The sequence below is a fragment of the Struthio camelus genome, chromosome 1 (genome assembly GCF_040807025.1).
Source record: "Struthio camelus isolate bStrCam1 chromosome 1, bStrCam1.hap1, whole genome shotgun sequence".
In the NCBI taxonomy this organism is placed as follows: domain Eukaryota; kingdom Metazoa; phylum Chordata; class Aves; order Struthioniformes; family Struthionidae; genus Struthio; species Struthio camelus.
The window spans coordinates 46,798,042-46,812,268 of record NC_090942.1 but is presented as its reverse complement, the minus strand read 5'-3'; the positions used below and the strand labels follow the sequence as shown (position 1 = coordinate 46,812,268).

The window sequence follows — 14,227 nt, the reverse complement described above, 5'->3', positions numbered from 1 at the left end:
ATACTCTGTGACCCTGAAAAAATGTCATCACTCAACTACTTTCCATCTGTACATGGGGAGAAATTAAAAATGGATATCCTTAAAGGTAAATGAAGAGACTGGATTAGTAATTCCGGAATTTAAAATGGATAATGGCTTTTTATTCCACTTATTTTTTATACAGTCATCATATAAAATCTGTAATACCTGAAATTAGCATCGCAAAAATGAACATTTAAAAATGCAGAAGATGCTAACGTGTATATATACCACAATTTAATCTTTAATTACAAAATCATTTTTCCCCCCATACGAGAGCCTATTCAGCATAAGAGAATCAAAGCAAGCTGCGAATGAAACAGTTTTGTAATATTTCCTTTTTGCCTGCTGTTTAATTCCCTGTGTACCAACTATTAAACTAAAAGTCCCAGGTCTTTCAGAAATAATACTCCATCATAGCTTGGAAACAAAAGTAACATTCGCATAGCACGCACACCTAGAAAACAGTCCACTCAAACATTACTTCACTGCACAGTTTTCCATAGATCATATTTAACGTGAAGGGACATTAAAAATTAAGATTCCATTTCATATTCTTGTATTCAAAGCCAATGATAAAGTGATAAACCTCACAGTGCTTGAGAAATCTTATACCAGTTCCAGCTGTTTGGAGGAGGAAGTACATTTTCTTTCTTTTTAGATAAATAGAAGGAAAAAAAATGTAGTGCTAAGTAGGAAAATAAGCAATTGATTTGTATAACTTTGCACATATCAAAATAGATTCCTATCAGACTTTAAATATGACATTTATGCAACCTAGCAATGAGACTGGGTCAAGTTCTCAAGTACTGAATTGCTTTCAAAATGAACATGAACATGACAAACTTCAGCTTCAAAATTTAGTAGAATTAACTTCTGAACTATCCCATAGAAACTGAGGATTAAGACTTCTTAAGTCAAAAAAAAACCACAATACAACAAGTTAACATATCAAAGCTTCTGTTACTTTTTTATAATGAAAGTAACAAGAGAAACAATAGTAAAGCAAGAACAACATTGTCCAGTCTAATCTGCCTCGTCTTAAGATGCACACCCTACTAAATAGAACAGTTGAACTTTCATTTCATTTGTTATTCTTTTTCATAATTCAACGGCAAGCTGAATGTTTGCAGACATTTTCATTTAAATACATCTTTCCCTTTCTACCAAGTGAAGCATTATGCTATTCAGTGGAATGAGAAGAATAAAGGAACAAAGTAAAGCTTCAGAGCAAAACACTCAGATGGTAAAACAAAATCATATAAGTCAACTACTTGATCCACTAGTTCTCCTTAAAAAAAAAAATCAAAGTAGATATTCATTACTAATCAGAAACAAAGTTAACCCAAAGTAGAAGTCTCCTTCCTACCCTATTAATCTCACACACTAAAGGATAGTAAACAATGCACAAACATCTATAAAGCAGATTTTTTATCTGACAGGCTTTGGAAGAGTATTTTTACTTTCTTCCTTCTCTGAAGAAAAAGAAGAAGAAGAAGAAGAAGAATTGGAGGAGGGAGATATCATATATCAATATACCACTCCCAAAAATGGAGTGGAAAGAGAACAATGTTGATTTTCAGCACTTGCAAAGTGTGTGGTGATGTACGTCATGATTCTGTTAGCGTGCCGCAGGATTCTCCACTCTGTGAAAGTAATGTTGACTATTAAGACAAATCATGTCCCACATCAGGTTGATAAACAGTGCAGCTCCTCCAGATTTCCCTACTGTTTTATGCCTAAACCACCAGGACTCAAAACTTTTATTTTATTTTTGCTTCCTTGTTTACTTTGCAATCATTAGATTTCCAGGCTTATCAAAGAATATTAAGCACATGAGCCAAATATATGCTGAAAAGTCCCAAAGAAACTTCCTTCTCAAAACCTCATGAAATTTTTAGCCATTATCTTTGGGGAGGCATTTATTTGCATGCTGAAACAGCTGAATGAGATTCTTTTTGCTTTTCTTAAACACTTTCTTCTGTTTCCAAGACTATCCAAATGGATAGTCTTTTCTATTTGTTTTTCTTTCCTGCCAAGATTTACAAGTCAATTAAAAGTAAGGTACGTACATTTTATATAAATCAGTTCTTCTAATCTAAGAACACACTAATAATCTCATTTGGGTGACAGCATCAATATTTGAATTTTACATTGTCGTTGGTGCAAAATTGTATGTTTCCTTTCATTATGAACTTATGGAGTAAGAAAAAATCAGAGGAAACAGGCATTAGTACAGTATGACACAAAACTGAGAATTTTACAGGGAGAAAATGGTACTAATTACACTTCTAATTTTGAAATGTTATGATACTTCCTAAGAATTTGCAATACATTATGACTTATTTTCAGCATTTCTCCCTGGAATTAGTTATTTAAGTAATTACCAGTGTGATGGAATCAAATCTTAAAGAATTAAAAGAACTTTATGGAAAACTTGGAGAGTGTAATACTCCTCAGGTAACACTTGTGATAACATGGCAGAAATAGCACGGGGAAGATCCCACTGGCCTTGACTGTACTATGCCTGTTAAAGAAGGTCAGTCTATATGCAGCTGTCAACATATCACCTTTGATGAAAGGAAATTAAAAGTTTGAAGTATAAAATAATAATAATAATAAAAAAACCTTCTCTTCTGCTATTAACTTTTAGGTGGACTGAATTCCTGGAGCATGGCAATCTAGATTTCCAGCTTAGTACACTTTTTTTTTTTTTTTTTAAAAACCATCTGTTCTTAACACCTTTCCATACTGCACTATAAATTACTACTTTACAGCTGTAAATAGAAAGTTATGAGCTATACATGCTCTTGTTAGCACCTTACCCTGTGGCAGTCTTACCATCATGCAGAGCAATGTCAAGTGCAGTACTATGTTGTGAATCTCTCAGCTCTGTAGCAGACAAAAGCAAATGCTTATTAAAACTTTTTGGAACTATTTTATGGTTTTCTGTTCATTCTTAACATGTAAGTGGAATAGTTCTAGATCGAATATTTTACGAACTAAAATGTTCATTTTGCCACTTATCCAAAGCTCTACATTAATAGCTAAAAGATGTGTATTGCCTTCCATGTATTGCACTGGAATACCACTGTTAAGTTTAGCGAGTACTCAAAAATGAGGTAAGCTGCACGATGCTAACAGCAGAGGATGCTTCAGAAAAAATATACTTAGTATAGTATTAAAATAAACTTAACATAAGTTTACATTAGTATGTGGCTTGCATTTTTGGTGTTCATCAAGATTATACCTTTAAAAATAGATACCTTACTGTCATCTGATTCAGCTCCCTTTTGCTGAAATTACAGATGCTAAACTGGGAAGTAAGAGGCATATTCTGTCCCCAGCAGTGTTGCTGATGTGTTGTTTAGAAGGCTTCACCTCTTGGTGCCTTTCCATTTTCATTCTTGGCATTTGCTATTCATCCTTTAACTGCAAGCATCTTCTACCATGGATTGTGTCTTGCTACATGGTTGTACAGTGCCTACTACAACAACACAGCTAGATACTAATGAAACATAAATGCACTATAACCTCTGAAGGAATAAAGTAAAGGAAGAAGAGAAAGTAAGAAGTAAAGAAAAAGATCTAAGTAAAGAAAAAAGATCTAAGGAACGTTTCCTCAAATAATTGGTATTCTCATAAAATAAGGGCCAAGAAATCCAAGTTAGTTACAACTTAAAGATTGCGGGAACCATTGCTATTTGTCTCTGTGTTTTCTATCACAGTCTACATTCTCAACTTCTGCTAAAGTAACATCCTCCCTAAAATATTTTCAGGAGCAGACAAAGCTTGCACTTGGTAAGAAAAGCAGTGAAATCTGACATCCCTTTGAGGAGCTGTGAGTTTGGTTTACTTTATTAAGCTTCAAGCAAAAAGTTGAAACATTAAGACCAATGTCTTTAGGGGAGGAGAGATTTTTGCAACAGAGGTCATCCATGGATGGCAGCGAGATTCCAAATATCCCGTACAGTTACTTTTGGTGGATGAAGCATGAGGAGGGAGCACAGCACCAGTTACACCACTCACACTTGAAAGGTTATTATCATAGCTATAAAGAACAACACCTTTCCCTCTTTGTCAAAAGGTTATGTTCATCAGCAGCCTAGGGCTTTTTCCTTTCAAGGATACCACTTAATAAAGAAGAGTGGTGCCTCAGTCCTTAACGTTCACATTTTATTAGACAACCGCTTCGTTCCTCAGGGGGAAGGAGTTGCATGAACAGCACCAAAATAGGTTTCCCAAATAAAAATTCTGAAATCTCCTTCAGTGGCACTCAAAAAATATTCAATGAACAGAGCTTCACATTTTAATCAGTTTTTCTATAATACAGACCCTCTATATCTCACAGAGATATTCAGAAGATCAATCAGACAATGTTTGTTAAGCAGTTTGAACACAGAAAAGTCCATGCATGTGCTAAAAGGTTACTATCTTGGAAGTTTAACAACTTTTATGCAAGTTCTGCTAATAGAACGTTATAATTTTTACATTCTATCTTCCATATAATTCCAAAAGGACAAGGAATTTGTCAAAATATTTTCTATGTTCATTCATATAATTCACGAAAATTTTCCTTTAAAAATTCCACTTATTAATATACACATTTTGATTGTTACCTCATTTTGCTGACTCAACAGCAAAAGCGTCCTGTTTCTTGGAGGGATAAATGGCTTCTAGATACCCATAATTTATGAGTTTATTTTATATATAGTTTTTTTTTTATATCAGTGAGTATGTGGCAATGTTGAGACAGACTGTACTAGAGACTTACCACATCCTAACCTTTATAACTTCTTCTTCTTTTTATTAAGGGTTTTATTTATATTGTTTGTTCAACATTGCATTTGTTGATCTATTCCAGGGCATCGGGAATGACAGCACATGAAAGAAAAACACAATAGGAAACTACCCAGAGCTGTGAAAGCTTTCCAACACCATGTCGGCACAGTTAGTGAACCGACTGAATTTTGGCAGACACTGCTACAGTTTTTTTTCTTAGTTTCGAAACCCTGATGTAAATGGGTAGGAACACGTGACACTTCCTACTATGTTTATCATGACTGCCTGATATCCCTGCTATATTGCAAAAAGTGAACTTTTTTCTTAAAGGACTTCATCAGCTCGATGAAACTGAGAGAAGATACTAAACATGCTGGTAAAATGGGGCTGTTCTTAGGCTTCACAGTTCACTCTGTTGGGTCCAGAGTATGGAAGCCTTGTTCAGTGTAGGGCACACGTGCTACTTCAGATAATCCAATTAATTTTAATGAACCTAATCTCACAAGTAAAAGCTCAAGTGCATGAGGGCTCCACAGTCTGGCTGAACAGTGAATTTCACATTAACAAGGTCTTCAGTGAGCACCGAGAAAAAGGAAAACCATCAAAATAAAAAAAAAGAAAGGAGGGAGAGGAGGAAAGGATAGGTATACTCACATACCCTCACCTCTGCTAGAGGCCCCCAGCTCGCAATAGATGAAGAAATTCTGACCAGTACCTTTGCTAGAGGTGACACAGGATTAAATATACTGCCTTACTGCTTTTAGTTGCGTATCAGCAGTGGAAAATCGTTTCAGGGTAATGTCATAGGTCTTAACATCGTAGCTCTCACTCAGCACAAGGGGACACACACGTTCACTTCCCAGCCACCTGCCTCCCAGATGGAGGTACCATCTTGCATCTCTAAGGAGCCACCTTTGTGTGGCCAGAGCAGCTCACAGATACAGCCCTTCCTTTTTCTCTGCCAAGAGAAAGATCCCAGTTCTGACCAAATTGTACCCCACACCAGATCCAGCCCGTAAGTCACAGCATCTATGGCAGAACCTCTCAAAAGAGAGAAACAGAAAGCACAACCTCACAGCAACACTGCAGGTATCCCCCCAAAAAAACAATCCCCCTCATCCCCCCAAGTTTCCTGTGCTAGCACACCTAAAGGCATTGAGAAATATTTTTACATCTCACAGGAAGGACCATTAAACACTAATTTTGATGGAATTCCCTTTGTGTGAGAGAGGGCCAACATGCAGCTACCTCAGGGCAGTGTTTTGCAACACAGCAGCTCTGGCAGTGTTACCATTTTCAGGAATTTCTGTCTCTACCGCCAGTCCGGGCTGCTCAGCTCTGCCCTGTCCCTTCATGTGCTACCCCATCACTCAGGCTAAAACTGTTCCTGGTTAGGCTGTGGTATGAATCAACTTAATCAGGTTTAAAAAGAAAAAAAAAAGTGAAAAAAAGGTAAGTCACAGTACTTTCAACACCCGATCTAACCACTGGTCTGATTCACAGCATTGCCCATCACACCTCTCTTTGCACAGCTTTAGCTAGTTACGCGCACTGCAGCGTAAGCGTGTGAACATCACAAGCCACTACTGCCAACAAAGCTCCCATATCACGAAGCTTCACGAGGCCCAGGAACTAAGTAGCAAAGCAAGGCTGATCAGAAACCCTCATGATATAAGCAGTTGCATTTTTTAGAGGAGATGCCTCTTTCAAACTGTTTCAGCAAGCACAAAGATATCAGAGGAACAGAAAACTGCAAGAGGAAGAGGAGAGCTCTGGGCACCCCAGGCTCTTCAGGATTAACTCTGAGGAACAATTCAGAGCACTAAACTCACTCAGGAAAGGAGTACTAAATATGTCAAACTACGTAACTCTTTAAACAGCAAACATGATTCTAAACAAATTATCTATATTTTTCAAAATTATCACTTATGGCCAGAGTGGTGAGCTGTAAGCCAGATTCCTACAGAAATGGAAGGGTGCACTTAACCAACTGAAATGACAGCCCTGATCCTCAAAGCTAAAAGTAGATGGGTCATGTTGTCTCACTGCCAGGAGAGGGTAACGGACAGGATGATGCCCTGGAAACATGTCAGAGAAGCCACAGGAGGGGAAATCAGCGGAAGGGTTTACCAAACCAAGACAGTTATAGAAGTATTCAAACTAAGTATGTGAGACTCAAACAAGACAAATTAGTGCGTATCCAGGAGACAGCCCCTCTATGGACATGATAGTTTAAGGGGCTTTTTGTTGTTGTTGTTATTTTAATCATTGACAGAACTTGTAAAACTTTGCTGGTCAATACATGTCCATGCGGATACAGAAACATGGGTGGCAGGGAAGAAGGTGGATCATCTTTTGCCAGTAGCGGAGTATTCAAGACACAAACGTGATTAGCTAGCATCTTCAGTTGTCCACGTTCCAAATGTCTCCTATGCCTGAGAGAAAAGTTCAGCTTGCTAGAGCATCCAAGTAAAGGAAGGTTGATTAGCCTAAACCACTCTCTACTCACAGTATAACCATATGAGGAAAGGAAATGGAGCACTCAGTTCCTCTATTTTGTGACCTTTTCTCCATTTTTAAAACCAAACTATATGCAAACCTTTTTCACATATTGTAATTGCATCAGCCGCTATTTAGTTCTTGCATGTGTCAGGGGCTGGCAATGATGACAGTCCAACACCGAGCAGGGAATAAAACTCTTTGTAACGAAGAAAGGGTATTGGAAAACTTCATGAAATATTTGTATTTATTTATTTATCTACACTGGGATTTTATGCTGGCAGAAGAGGTATAAAGAGACATCAGAATGTGTGTAAATTATTGCCATATCCCCATTAGAGGTCTGTTTTTCTACTAGACTTATGTAATGGGGCCTCAGTGTGTACTGGCAGAAAACCATTAAGCATTTTGAATAGGAAAATACAGGCATAACTCATATTGAAAATCAGTATGCAAAGAACTTTTTTTCACAGTTAATGAATTTTGAGAAAAGTAAAATAATGAAATAGTTGGATGTGTGTATCCAATGTATTTAAACAAACCTGCTCACAGTGAGAACTAACCTAAACAATCTAATTTTCCTTTAATTAGTTGCAATTCTTTACCTCTGCAAATATCAGACCAGTTCAATAGAATACAGGAACATGGACTGAAGACCTGACTTTTAACTAAACTGAAAAAATCTTTTTTTCCAAAAATACTGAAATTAATTCATTTCACTTGGTACGTTTCAAAAAGTCATCTTGTCAAATCTTTCCCAAGCCGTTATATATCATCTCAAGTGTTTGGACAACTAAAATCAAGAAGGATTTCTTATTTTTAATGCCTAAATGTAAAAGAAACTTGTGAGCCATTAAAAAAAAATTACTGTTATCTATGCGTACAATTCTACAGATCTATTCTTAGTGGCAATGGAAGCTTAAGGAATTTCTCTCCTCCTGTTCTTCCACGTTGCTCTGAATGGTGACGGTATCATTGTATGTTAGGATAATGTGAACTGATCAATATAAAAGTTTCATATGCATATGTATACATACACTTAAAAATAGTCAAATTTAAGCATCTAATTAAGATTAAAAAATAACAGAGTTAGGTAAAATACTCATGCAACATTTACTCAAAATATTAGGTACTGGAAAGTTTTGGTGAAAACATTAGGAATCTTTAACAAGAGTTGGTGCTATGGTTCTCCAAAAATTACTTCTAAACAAGGTGACTTAAAAAGTATGCCAAGAATCACTGTAATGACTGTATAGTTTAATATAGAGAGTGCAACTAGCTTAGTAGGGTATTATACTCTTATAACAGGTAGTGCTTTTCATATAATACTGAATTACCAAAATTTCAAAAAAAAACATTCACTATCCAATGAAAACAGGTAGCACTAGTTAGTACTAGATCCATTGCAGAGACAAAAATTTTGAGATTAAAATGACTTTTTCAAAGGCTAAAGAAGAAATTACTAGCAAATCCAAAACTAAAAGTCCTCTTGAATACCTGGTTGCAAATGCTATGATCATATCATCAGTCGTCTTTACCAGTGATAATATGCAAAACTTTTAAAAGTTAGGCATAATTACCAGCAGTTTTTTATCATTACAATATGCTGTTTTATGAAGCTCCATGCACTGAAATTGCTTTCTCTGTTAATTTTCCATTCACTGCAACATTATTTGGTTCAGATCACTGCCACTTTTGGAGTGATCTTATTACCACTGAAGTCAAAGGAAAAAGAGGAGGAAGAAATAACGACTGCAGAGTGATATTTTCGATTTCTGGCCTGAAGATGAGTTAATTTTTTACTGCTAAGTTATGTATGCAAAGTTAATGTATGCACCAAAACCCCAAAATGCAATCCCTAAAGCTCTAAGTATTCTTAAACACCCAATATGGTGTTTTAAAAAATATACAATACTCTATTTAGCAGGCCAAAAAAGTTGGGTGAAAAACTAGCTGCATGCCAGACCAACAGCTATTGAAACAGAGCCCTAAAGCTATTATAAGAGAATGCAGTTTCTTGTCAGCAACATGCCAGCTGTTAGCAATGCACGTATTCAGAGAATGCCACATCTTAAAATCTTTTTTCATCTCCAGTCATCACCAGTGATAAACAATTTTAATGGGCATGGAAAATACTGATTTATTGCATCCTTTCTCCTTGAAGGAATTATGGCTGCTTTACCTAGTTTACAACAAGGCATTTTAAATATTTTTCCTTCATAGACTACTAGTTGATATTTTCATTGTCTGCTGAAGGAGGAGGAAGAGACCTCTTACTGACAGCTACTGTTAGCGAGGAGTCGTTTTCTGGGAGAAGATGAGGACAGGAGCAGCAAGCTGTCCAATCAGATGGAAAGAGGTTCCAGTATTTACTTCTACCCAAGTGCAGAGAAACAGAGCATACAATTAGGCATGGATTTTTTTTATTTTTTATTATTCATAAATTTGAATATATATATATTTTAAAGAATACGTATGTAAACAGGGGACATAAGTAACTCATGTGATTTTTTTCCCCCCGCTATACTAACACTTAAAATAATCCTTAAAGACATTTGCTTGCTGCATTGGTAATGGTAAACTAAAGGGGAAATTAACACTACAGCACTACAACTATTCAACACGGCTAACAAAAAATGAAATTTTCTAGCAAAAGTAAAGTTTATACACTTTTGCAGTTCAGCCCAAAGGCTAAGGCTATACCACATAGATGACAGAAAATAACCTAAGTTCTAAACTCAGCTTCAAGAATTCCTTCAGTTTGATTTAGCAGATGGTAACAGCAAACTAATTTGTAAACTAATTACACAAAATGACATGAAAATTATACTCAAGACAAAAACATAATTACTACTTGTTATGACTGGAAAAAATCTCGACTGAGCATACGGCTACTCCGTACTTTGTTGTTCAACTAAGAGGCTTCACAGTGCTGAACTTCATATTCATATCTTGACATTCACATCCACCTAGAGGCACTCCTTACTAATCCTATGCCAGAGCTGTTGCTAATAAAAAATTAATAATGGCAATTATCCATGAAGGTCCAGGGAGAAAAGCTAATCAAAGATGAATGCTATGCCAAAAAGTCCCAAAATAAGACAGCTAGTTCTATAAACTTCCTACAGGCACAAATATAGTAGAATGAGGCAGGAAGATGTCACAAACTTGTTGCAAATGAAGAAGAACAGTACGATGGAGAAAAGGAACATTGCTGCACAGAAGAATAAATGTATTTCAGTATCAGAATATTTTCTGAAAACATTAAGCCAAACTGAAAGATTTACTGTGATAGCAGCTGGGAGTAAGAGGAAGGGAGCAAAGACAGAAAGCAAGAGGCTAGCTGTCCATCTATATCCAACAACTGCACTCTTCTTTGCCAACACCATTTTTTGGTCTTATTGCTGTCCACTGAGATCAGAGTGACTGATATAAGTAAAAAGTGACAAGCTAAGAATAGGATTTTTAATTCAAGCTAGGACTATCAAGGGTAATACTAGTTTTAAACCAAAGACATCTGAATGATTTTGCATGGAAGTTTGTTTTTTTTTTTTTTTAAACTCCTTATGTCAACAGATACTTCTCATCATCTGTCAGGAATGTCTAGTCAATCTGAGTTTACTTGAATGGAAAAACTCAACAACAAAAAAAATTTAAAAAGCAAACTCATCCCCCCACTTTGTTTTGATGCAACAGACACTAAAGGAATCGCTTTTGTTGTTTCTGAGATTGAGAAAATAGCATAAACAGAAGCTCCATTCTTTTCATCCTAATAAAAAAAAACCCTCCTATTCAGGAAAGGACTGAAGCACATACTCAAGTCTCCCTGAGCCGCACAAGACGCGAGAGTGTATCTCACTAACACTGGCAGGCAGCGGGGCAAGAACAGACATCTGAGCAGCATGGAGAACTGCTCCTGAAGCTAGAAGCTGCAACGCCGGCTTAAATCGGTGCCAAGTGAGAGACAAGGCTCATCAGACCAGGTACCAGCACCATTACTACGGTAATACTGCTTTTGGAAGCACTCTAGTATCTGCTGTCTCCCTTAGATGACGCTATAGCTGTTTCTGCATCATGTTCCACTGCAGAAAACAAATTACATATATGAATGTATTGAGACCTGAATATATGGTTTAAGTTAAGCACCCGCTTAAGTGCTTTTCTTGGTGTAGCAGGTCTGCCAGTCCCAGGAAGGATCTTCAAAGATTGCTTAAAAATCTCATGTCAAATAGCAGAAGAACAAAACGTCACTCGTAAATACGGCCAAGTAACTAACACTTTTGCAGCAGACTGGCAGCCTAAGCAGCCTCTGTTACTTCCTACTACTTCAATCGGCATCTGTAACAGTACAGCACTTTTATCTGAACTTCTAAGATGGTTATCATGTGGACTGTAAGGCACAAAATGGCCTGGAGGAAAAAGATTATGCTCTTTGAATCCTGCTTTTGGGACGATAGAGAAAACTAGAGATAACAAGATGCAATGAGAACAATTATTTTGTGCGTCACTATAATTTTACATTAAACACAAGGTACTCATCACCACAGGATGACTCACAGTCTAATTGGAAAAGAAGTGACAGTTACTATCCATTTTTATTTTTTTTGTTTTAGTTTGGTTTTACATCTCGTGAGGCTTCCTTCCCTATAAAAAGCCACTCAAATAACGTGAACTGTTTTACATCAGTTAAGCTGCTCATTAAGTTGAAGGCAGGCACAGAGAAACACTTCTCCTTTTCCCTCCCTAGTGTCAAAACATGTATACAGCCACTTCAGAATCTATAAACTACATTCATCAATCTTGCCTATTTTTCTCCCAAGTGCTGACAAACTGTAATGAGGCAAGGCTCAGATCTCTTTAAAGACATCTGAAGTCATAATCAAAATGGTAAATGAGTAAGCCCGGGAACAGATGCCGCTCAGGAATCCCAAATCCTCCCTTCGGTTCCTCGGGCTAATGACGGGCAGCTGCCTGCCGCCCGCCGCCTCGGCCAGGAGAGCCGCCTGCATACGCACGCCGGCTTCAAGGCAGCGCTACCGCGTTCTGTTCGCTTGACCTCCCTGAGGTATATTTTAGGGTTTTTTTTTTTTTTTTTTGGACAGACGAGCCGAACAATGCATTGCTTCTAGGTTTGCTTCCCCACATTGGGATTGACACGGGAAATGGTCAGCAGCACCCAGCCCCGGCGCTGCTCCTGCCCGACCGCACCAGCACGCAGACCGACCTGGAACAAAACACCCTGCTCCCCGCTGCAGCAAAACCGGTCCTTGCGGATTTCTCCTCCCTTCTTTACCAGCTCCCACATGGGGAGGTTTTGAAGTGATCCCTCTTTTCTTTATAGCCCACAATAGAGGAAGCTACGGCTCAGATGTGCTTTACAGGAGAAGAAAGGAAAGGCAAAATCTTCAGGGAAAATGTTCCTGCTGCTCAAAAATGATCAGAAGTAAGAAAACGGTGATGAGGAGACCTGGCTGTGAGGCAAAGAAAACAAAAATGAGGAGTGGAAGTCTCTTCTTAACAGCCTAAAGGAAGGAAAATCCTTATCCAGTGTACCATTTGACTGAACAGTCCATTGTCTTACGGTCTGAATAGCCTATTTATCATCAGCATTCAAGAAATATAAAAAGGAGGCAAACAAAAATAAATTGTTTTTTCTACGTCAACCTCATTTAATTACTGAAGAGCAGTTTGAATTGTTGATCTCTTAATGCTTTAGCTGGATTGGCAGCCAGTCTAGTCCAGTCAGGCTTGCCTGATTGCATGAGAAATAGAAAATAAAATTAGCATAGGCAAAGCTAAGGATAATCTAGGAAGTATTCAAAACAATGAATAGAGTTGGGTGACAGGTTGCTTTTGCTGGGAGTTTTTGATACCCTGCCTTGTTACAATGTGTGTGGGCTAGTAAATATTCAGCAGAAGTTTACCAGGATATTTTCAAGAGATTTACAGTCAGCTCAGTCATGTCTATATCACCACACTGACATGCCGTCTTTGCTTTTGCATATCTTACAAGAAACTTAATGTTAGATTATAGGCAAGAAACTAGATATTCATATATATGCAAGTCTATGCATACTCAGATGCATATGAGGAAAATAGCTCGCCTTGTCTCCTGGGAGAGTAATACCTAAAAGTCTAATTCCAGGCACTATCTCAACTAATCCTGCTGTTGGACAAAAAGTAGAGTTTTTCATCAAGAAAACTGGGTCAAAGCAAGCAAACAACTACTAATGCAGTCTTGGGTACTTGGGAATCTCCATGAAGGACAAAAAAAAAAGAAAAAGAAAAAAGGAAGGAACGTACAGTAACAATTTTAATCAAATGCAAATAGACTTTTCTTTTCAAGGGATGACAACTTTGTAATGCAAGTTTTATATTGCCACTGAACTGGTAAGCCTAAGGGCACTACAACCACCCTGGTGCACTGCCTGGCTGTTCGGTTACTTCACTTCGTTGTCTCTTGCCCCCGTGCATTAGTTCTTGGAAGAGGAAAAAAAAGTGTGCTTGTTCACACTGTAAACAAAGTCACTTGCTGCAGCAATAAGCTTTATAATTTTATCTACATTTTTACCTAGAGCTACATCACATACAAAGAAGAATTACAAAACCAGACTGACAATTGACAAGATACTATAATGCTGCTGTGCAAGGCATCTCACCTGCCAAATCTACTTTTCAGGTCACAGTAACATCTGCATTTGCCTTTTATTATCACAGCTTTTAGACTATGTCATGATATAACTGCCTAACTAAAAGGCACAGCTCTGTCAGCAAATGGCTGTGCATCATATAACGGGCTTCTGAGACGAGAACTGGAGAAACTCAAGGGCAAAGCGTTCAAGTGCTGTCAGATTTTTCTCTCACAGACTGATTCCTTCTTGCTTCTGATGCCTTGTGAATAATGAAGGCTTAGTCAATGCTTAACATT

General features: G+C 37.5%; 1 protein-coding gene across 1 annotated transcript in view; it reads right to left on the bottom strand.

Moving 5' to 3' along the window:
- TMTC2 (transmembrane O-mannosyltransferase targeting cadherins 2) overlaps nt 1–14,227 on the bottom strand; it is a 256,213-nt gene that overhangs the window by 88,627 nt on the left and 153,359 nt on the right. The window lies entirely within an intron of this gene.